This window comes from Chrysochloris asiatica, unplaced genomic scaffold, assembly GCF_000296735.1.
Source record: "Chrysochloris asiatica unplaced genomic scaffold, ChrAsi1.0 scaffold00149, whole genome shotgun sequence".
NCBI lineage: Eukaryota > Metazoa > Chordata > Mammalia > Afrosoricida > Chrysochloridae > Chrysochloris > Chrysochloris asiatica.
The window spans coordinates 4,263,536-4,271,916 of record NW_006408667.1 but is presented as its reverse complement, the minus strand read 5'-3'; the positions used below and the strand labels follow the sequence as shown (position 1 = coordinate 4,271,916).

General features: G+C 35.8%; 1 pseudogene; it reads right to left on the bottom strand.

The window, feature by feature from the left end:
- Positions 1-4,226: 4,226 nt before the first annotated feature.
- The window catches only part of LOC102824263, an 18,816-nt pseudogene continuing 14,661 nt past the window's right edge, over positions 4,227-8,381 (bottom strand).

The following is an 8,381-nucleotide window of genomic DNA, read 5'->3' as shown; positions in this document are numbered from 1 at the left end:
AGACGAAGTTTGGCCATCCTGGCCTCCAAGGAGCACTCTGGCTGCACTTCTTCAAACACAGATCTGTTGGTTCTTTTGGCAGTCCATGGCACTTTCAATAGTCTCCTCCAACACCATAACTCAAAGCATCATTTCTTCTATGGTCTTCCTTACTAACTGTCCAGTTTTTGCATGTATATGAGGTTATTGAAAATCCCATGGCTTGGGTCAGGCACACCGTAGTCTTCAAGCTGACATCTTTGCTCTTCAACACTAAAAAGTTCCTGTGCAGCAGATCTGCCTAATGCAATACGTCATTTAGTTTCTTGACTACTATGCCCATGAGTGTTGATTGTTGATCCAAGAAGAATGTTACTGATAGGTGCTGTTTTATTGGTTCCAACTCATAGCAACCCTTTGTAGGGTTTCCGAAGCTGTAAATCTTTGTAGGAACAGAAAGCTTCATCTTGCTCCAGAAGAGCTTTCGTAGTTCTTTGTTAAAAAGTGTTTTAGCCACAAATGCACTGCTGTCTTCACTTCTTCATCAGAGGTGAATCTTCATCCTCAAAGGGCTGCTTTCAGGGAACAAAATAGGTGAAAGTCCGATGGAACAAGATCAGGACTGTAGGGAGGATACTTAAACACCTCAAAACAGAGTTTCTGCATTGTCAACAGTATGGGCAGAAGTGTGTGGATATGTATTTTCATGCAAGATCACAAAGCGGTCTTCTGCGTTTAATTTGAAGTTTAGGCTTCAGCGCTTCAGTGAGCATCTCACTGTAATGAGCACTATGGATTGTTGAACAGTTTTCCTGATGTTGTTCCAATATTGGCCCTTGAGAATCCCAGAAAACTGTAAGCACCAATTTTCCAGCTGATAGTTGACTTTTAAACTTTTTCTGCATCAGCAATGGAGAATGTTTCCATTCCATACTCTGCCAATTACTTTCAGGCTTGTAGTGATGAATCCATGTCTTGTCACCAGTGACTTTTTTTTTTAAAGAAACTTTTACCTTCCTTTGTGTATTGGTCCAAATTTCATTTATAGATGTGTAAACACTTCTGTTTATGCTTTTCCATGAGTTGTTTTGGTACCCATCTCAGACAAACATTTTGTAATTCAAGTCTGTCATGGAATATTTCATAGGCATGGCCATGGCTAATCTAGAAATTATTTGGCACATAATCTACTGAAACTTTTATCTGTTCGAGAGAATCATTTCACATGCACACTCAATGTTGTCATCAACCATGGTTGTGGATCGGTGTTTTAATGTAAACTGAGTGCAGATAATTTTTGACTCACCCTCATACATTTAACACATGACACAGCAATTACACTCCCAAAGAAAAAAAATTGAAAATATATACACAATAAGATGATTCATGAATAGTCACATTAATTTTATTTTTAATAAGTAAAATACTAGAAACATTCCAATTGTGTATCACTAAGATAATGGATAATAAAGTTGTGAATAATCATATAATGGAAACTACTAGAAATAAAAAGTTACAGCAATCATAGGAAACACATTGGTTATATATATAACAGCATGAATCAATTTCAAAATAATTATGCTCAAACATAGAAACTTCACATTGGGAATTTTATATCAATTGACTCTGTTTTTATTAAATTCTAAAATAAGAAAAATTAATATGTGATGTAGAAAAATGGTTAATTTGCCTCTAAACGTATGATGGTGGGGAATGGTGGAGAAGAATTATGAGGAACCTTTGAGGATAATGATTTTAACCTACACCTTAATATAATTTGAGTTGCATGGCAGCATATATTGTCAAAACTTAGGTAATGCACAAGTATATGTGGTATGTGCACATTGTGTTGTACATAAATTATATCTCAAAGAAAACAGACTGTATACAACGGGTAATTATAAATATGCTGAAGTATTTCATGGGAAGTACAACTACAATTTACTCTGAAATAAACCAAAAATGGGATGGCTTAATGATGAGATCTAGGGAAGAATAGAGGGATAAGTAGATTTTAAAGCTTACATAATAAAATGTTAGTAATGGAATCCAGAGGGTGGGTATAGGTTTGAGTATCAAAGTCTGTAAATTTCTTTTAACATTGCTATATATTGAAATTTTCCATAATAAATCCTTGGGAAAACATAAAGAATATGAAATAATACATATTTAAAACATTTCAAATAAAACTAGAATGAAAACATTAATTTTGGCAATTAAAGGAGAACTTATACATCATTGAAAATTCAGTTATGTAGAATAACTCATTTTTGTTTATTGGTGAATAAATGAAGCTATTCTTTATTAAAACCAGAATCCTTTCATGAAATTCTTATTTTCTTACTTTCACTTTATTGGAAGATTTTCATAAAAACTTAAAAAAATAATTACCTTCAGTGCAAAACAAAAAATGTGACCTGTTTGCCTACGATGTATATATATTTGCATAACTTTTTAATGTCTAGTGATGTTCCCTTTTTCCATAATACACCAAATCAAACTCACTGCTATCAGGTTGATTCTGATACCTAGTGACCCTCTATGTTGTTGTTGTTAAGTACCGTGGAGTCGGTTCCGCCTCATAATGGCTCTACACAGGGTTTCCGAGGCTGTAAATCATTCTAGAAGCAGAAAGCCTCTTTCTCCCGCGGAACAGCTGGTAGTTTCGAATTGCTGACCTTAAGGTTAGTAGCCTGATTCATAACAACTACACTACCAGAGCTCCTTAGTGACCCTCTATAGGGCTTCTCCTATATAGCCTTTCTCCTGAAGGAATAGTTAATGGATTTTCTGGAGCATTTATTTTGTTCTTAGGCCATAAGCAGCCATTCAAACAGAACAAGGGGATATTGAAAGGTTTAAAATCAGGAAAGGTGTATATCAGGATTGTATCCTTTTATCATATTTATTTGTTCTGCTTGCTGAGCAAATAATCTAAGAATCTATATTATATAAAGAAGAATGTGGAATCAGGATAAGAGGAAAATTCATTAAAAACTTTTGATATGCAAATATACAACTTTGCTTGCTGAAAGTGAAGAGGACTTATAATACTTACTGATGACGATCAAAGAATAGTCTTCAGTATAGATCTGAACTTCTGACTTTGTCATTGCCTAGTTCACGGCACCACCGGGATTCAATAGAAATTGGTTACTCTTCTTGGTTTTATTTTTACAGTAAGTCTTTCTTAGGTTTTAGGAACTTTACTAATCTTTCCAAAGAACCAAATATGTGTGGTTGTTTTTGTTTTGACTTTATTTTGTGTTTGATAGTCTCTGTATTGGGTAATTATGAGTCTGAATCAACTTGATGAACACAGCATTATACATCTGATTTTTATTTTATTAATTTATATTTTTATCTTTATTATTTTTCCTGTTGTTTTTGTTTTCCTTATGTGGATGTGAATGCTGTAGGATAAGCACATAACTGCTAACCACAAGGTTGGCATTTACACCTGCCAACTGCTCCGTGGAAACCCTATACAGGGCGCTATGAGTCAAACCTTACTGACAGCATTTAATAAAAACACTGAGAATTATTTACTGTTCTTTTCCTGACTTCTTGAGATGGACACTTAGATATTTGATTTATAGACTTTATTTTTCTTATATTTGCATTTAGAGCTGCAATTTACAACATTTAGAATTCTTCTAAATTCTATCCTTCATATAATGTTTCTATACCTCATGTCTTCTTGCTACAGTGTCATTCCAGTCAATTTGATGTATGTCATTGTGATTTCCTCTATGCCCAATGGGTTATTTTAAAGTGTGTTGCTTGATGTCCATATCTTCCAATGTGATCAGATCACCTTCTTTGTTTTATTTCAAAATTTCAAAAGTTGCTGGGACTTACATTTTATTGTCCAGCTTTTGAAAAACCATGGATACTTAATTTAACAAAGTTTAAAGGTCTCAATTTCCTTATAAGGCAAATGACATGAATAATGAAAATTTCTTTTTTAAGAGAGGGGCATCTAGTAGTACAACTCTGATTCTATATGCATCATTACTACTTCCAAGGACCTCTCACATATATTTTTGATACTGATGACTACCTTGGGATTTAGGCAAGTGTCAGTTGTATGTTCCAATTAAGTATTCCCCCCACAAACACCAAAGGATACCAACAAAAGTTTGTTCTTGGGCCTACTACTCATGCATTCTAAAAATAAATACAAGTTATCTTATTGCTCTTCTAATTAGCTTTAGTTACAGAAATTGTATTAGATAGTCTTATTTTCAAGTTCCATTCTTTACAGAGAAGACATTCTGTAGGGATTCTTACTAACTAAGCAACATTTTTAGTTGAGAAATGTTTTCTGTTTGTTTGTTTGTTTGTTCGTTTCACATTCTTAGAGGAAGAGGACATAGGTGTTGACTGTCCAGAAATAAATGTATTGAAAATCAATGCAGGGTTCTTTCCTTCCGAATCAGACATAAAATGATTTAGGTTTGCAGAACACAGTCTTTCTGTTTAGTGTCTTCAGAATGGGTTTAGTCACAGCAGTGCTAGAATTTCTCTTTAATGATGATAGAAAGCTTCTGGATTTACCATGATGCTTACCTGTCTTGTTGCATGTTTTACAAGGAATCAACAGCGCATTTTTGGAGTCTTTGAACTTTTTCACAATTTTTGCTTCTTTGATATTCTTTGAAACTGAGGATATAACTTTTTGCTTCTCACTTAAGAAGTGTCTGTATTTTGAGTGTCAGTCAGGGCTTGGATTTGAGACACCCTTGAGAGTTTTTTCTGGGACAGAAGTTGTTTCCTGCAGCCTGAGTGCAGTTTTCATGCTACACCCTCAGGATAGGATAGCTCTTCTGCCTTCCCATCTGCAATTTCCTAAACTTCACATTCTGGATTGTTAGCATTTTTTTAAATGTTCAATCAAGTAAATCTGTGTCTTCCCCAAAGTAATGCAGATATGAAATCTCCAGATAAATAAAAACAGAGTTCAATTTCAAATATTTGCTTTTAATGAATTTGTAAGAATATATCAGGAAAAAGGACAAAAATCATAATGACAGTCAGAAATACAATGGCTAATTATGAACAAATAGAATGGATAATATGCATGTAACCTAAAAACACAGCGCTTTATGAAAAAAGAGAATAATCTCTATTTTGTAGGATAAAATTGAAAAATGATACTTAAGTACACAGGGAATTGATCACAGTTAAAGAATTCTAGCGTAGTGGTTACGAATCAGGCTGCGAACCTTAAGGTCAGCAGTTCGAAAATACCAGCCGCTCCGCTGGAGAAAGATGAGGCTTTCTACTTCCGTAAGGATTTACACCCTCGGAAACCGTGTACAGGGTCGCTATGGGTCGGAACCGACTCGACGGCACTTAACAACAACAACAACAAAGAATTCTAAGAACTTAACATTGTATGCCATGTAAAATAAAATTGTCTTTAACTTTAAACTTTATTAAATTAATGTCCACTATTTTTAAAAAGCTGAACAATAAAATGTAAGCCCTGACAATTTTTGAAATTTTGAAATAAAACAAAGTAGGTGCTCTGATCACAGTGGAAGATATGGACATCAAGCAACACATTTTTAAGTAACCCACTCGGCACAGAGGAAATCACAATGACGTACATTGAAGTGACGGAAATGAAACTGTAGCAACAAGACATGAGGGATAGAAATAGATAAGTGAGTACCTCCAATGCTAGATCATGTAGTTAAAAGATTTCAATTTGTATTCCAGCAATTTCTAGAGCCTGTTTTTTGTTTGTTTGTTTTTTTAAACCAATGTCTTCAGTGCAGCTTGAACTTCTTCCTTCAGTTCTATCATTTCCATTATGCATTAGAGAGATTCAAATCAAACAATAATGAGATATCTCACTCCGGCATTAACAGCAATTAAAGAAACAAAACAAACAAACAAACAAACAAAAACCCAAAAAACAACAAAAGCTGGTGAGGGTATGGAGAGACTTTTGTTGTTAAGTGCTGTCAAGTCAGTTTTGACCCATACCGACCCTGTATATGGTTTTCAAATGAGCTTGAACCACCAACTTTGCAGTTCAGACCAATTTTGTAGTCCAGCTCATTAACCCACAGCACCACACCAGGAGTCTTGGCACCTGAAAAATGGTGCAACCACTGTGCAATCATGATGTTCTAAAAGGAGGATTTACCGATAAGTTTTTATAGAAAATTGTGGGAACTTAAGTACACTTCATCCTTTTTCTGAATTAGCTATAAGGCTATAGATATCAAGAAGAAAGCTGGACAATTTTCTATAAAAACTTATCAGTAAGAGGTGAACATTATTCCTACTTTCTGCATAAAAGTAACTATCTAGGACATTCTTGATTATATATGATTTAATAAGATACAGAAGGAGCTCTGATAGCGTAGTGGTTCCTAATCGGGCTGCGAACCTTTAGGTCAGCGGTTCGAAACTACCAGCCGCTCTGTGGGAGAAAGATGAGGCTTTCTACTCCTGTAAAGATTTACACCCTCGGAAACCCTGTACAGGGTCGCTATGGGTCAGAACCGACTCGACGGCACATAACAACAACAACAATAAGATACAGATGCTTTCATTTTATATTTCCATTGTCCCTATAGTAATATTTTACCATTAAGTAACCTTTTTTTTTTTTTTTTTTGCCACCTGGATGCTTCACCACATTCATAGACATATTTGCAGTAAATGTAAATACATACATACAAAAAAAATGACTCTGTCAAATCTATATCTATTTGTTCAGATACGCTGAGTCACCCTCCCAGACCTGTTCAGCCTGGGTGTGTCTGTTCCTGAATCTTCTCACATGGCCATGCAGATGAAAGTAGTATTGCATATAACGTCTGGTCACATCTCTGATGAAATGCGTAGACAAAAAGAGCTGTGAAGAAATCTTAAACTTCACTAATTTTGATACAGTTTTATCTATAGTGTGTACAGTTAGTAAGTAATTATCCTAATGTTAGTGTTAGGAACAAGCATGTTGTCGTTGTTAAGTGCCATTGAGTCGGTTCTGACCCATAGCGACCCTTAGAGGGTTTCCAAGGAGCGACTAGTGAGCTTGAACCACCAACCTTGCAGTTCAACCCGACTGTGCAGTCTAGTGCATTAACCCACAGTCCTACCTTGTTGTTGTTGTTGTTGTTAAGTGCCGTCGAGTCGGTTCCGACCCATAGCGACCCTGTACAGGGTTTCCGAGGGTGTAAATCCTTACTGGAGTAGAAAGCCTCATCTTTCTCCCGCGGAGCGGCTGGTAGTTTCTAACCGCTGACCTTAAGGTTCGCAGCCCCATTCGTAACCACTACGCTGAAACAAACATAGTCATTGTAATATTTTTAGTATAATTTTCACAATAGTGAAAATTAGTGAATTTCATGTAAAATATAAATTAATTTTAGAAGCATAATGTTGTTGCTGTTAAGTGCCACAGCCAAGTCCAACTTGAAGCAACCCTGTATTGGGTTTCCAAAGAAAACCCAATACAGGTGAGTTTGAAACACATATCTTGTGGTTCAAACCAACCTTGTGGTCTAACACATTATTTCACAAGTACACACCAGTACTCCAGAAGCATAATATTGAATGAATAAGAAGGCAAGTCCAAAAAGACTATACAGAATACAATAGAGGTATTAACAAATTCCAATAACAATAAAATCAAAACAATCAGTGATAAACAGAAGCAGCTTCTAAAATGGCTTCCAATGATCTCCACCTTGGTATTCATGGCCCTGTATTTTCCTTCCTCTGAGGGTGAGCTAGACTTAGTGAGTTGCTTCTAGAGAGCAGAATGCAGCAGATTGCAGAAACTTTCCTCCTACAATCAGGTTCCAAAAAGAGTGTCGTGCTAGACTGTCTAGGATGCTCTCTCCCATATCTTCCCATTTCACTGCTCTGTTAGAAGCTAGCTGCTATATTGTAAACTGCCATTTGGAAGGGCTAACATAACAAGAAACTGAGGAAGACCATCAGTAAAAAGACAGTGAGGAACTAAGACCCAATAATCTGGGAGAAAGTAAATTGTGCCCTTGATAAGCTGAGTAAGTTTAGATTTTCTTCCAGTTGAACCTTCAGGTAAAATCCTAACTCAGGTTCACAGTTCGACTACAGTCTCATGATGGACCTTGAGGCAGACCTAACAAGTTAACTAACCTATATCTAACCCACATCACCGAAATAACTGACTAGTCATGCCTCGGAAACCCTATACAGGGTCGCTATGGGTCAGAACTGACTCATGGCACTTAACAATAACAACAACAAATATCTGTTTTGAAGTTTAAATTTTAGAGTCATTTGTTATGTATCAATTGTTGTTCTCAAGTACTGTCAGTTGGTTAGACTTCTAGCAACCTGCATAGGGTTTCAGCTGCTCATTAAATCTTTCTAGGTGCATTGAAGGAATT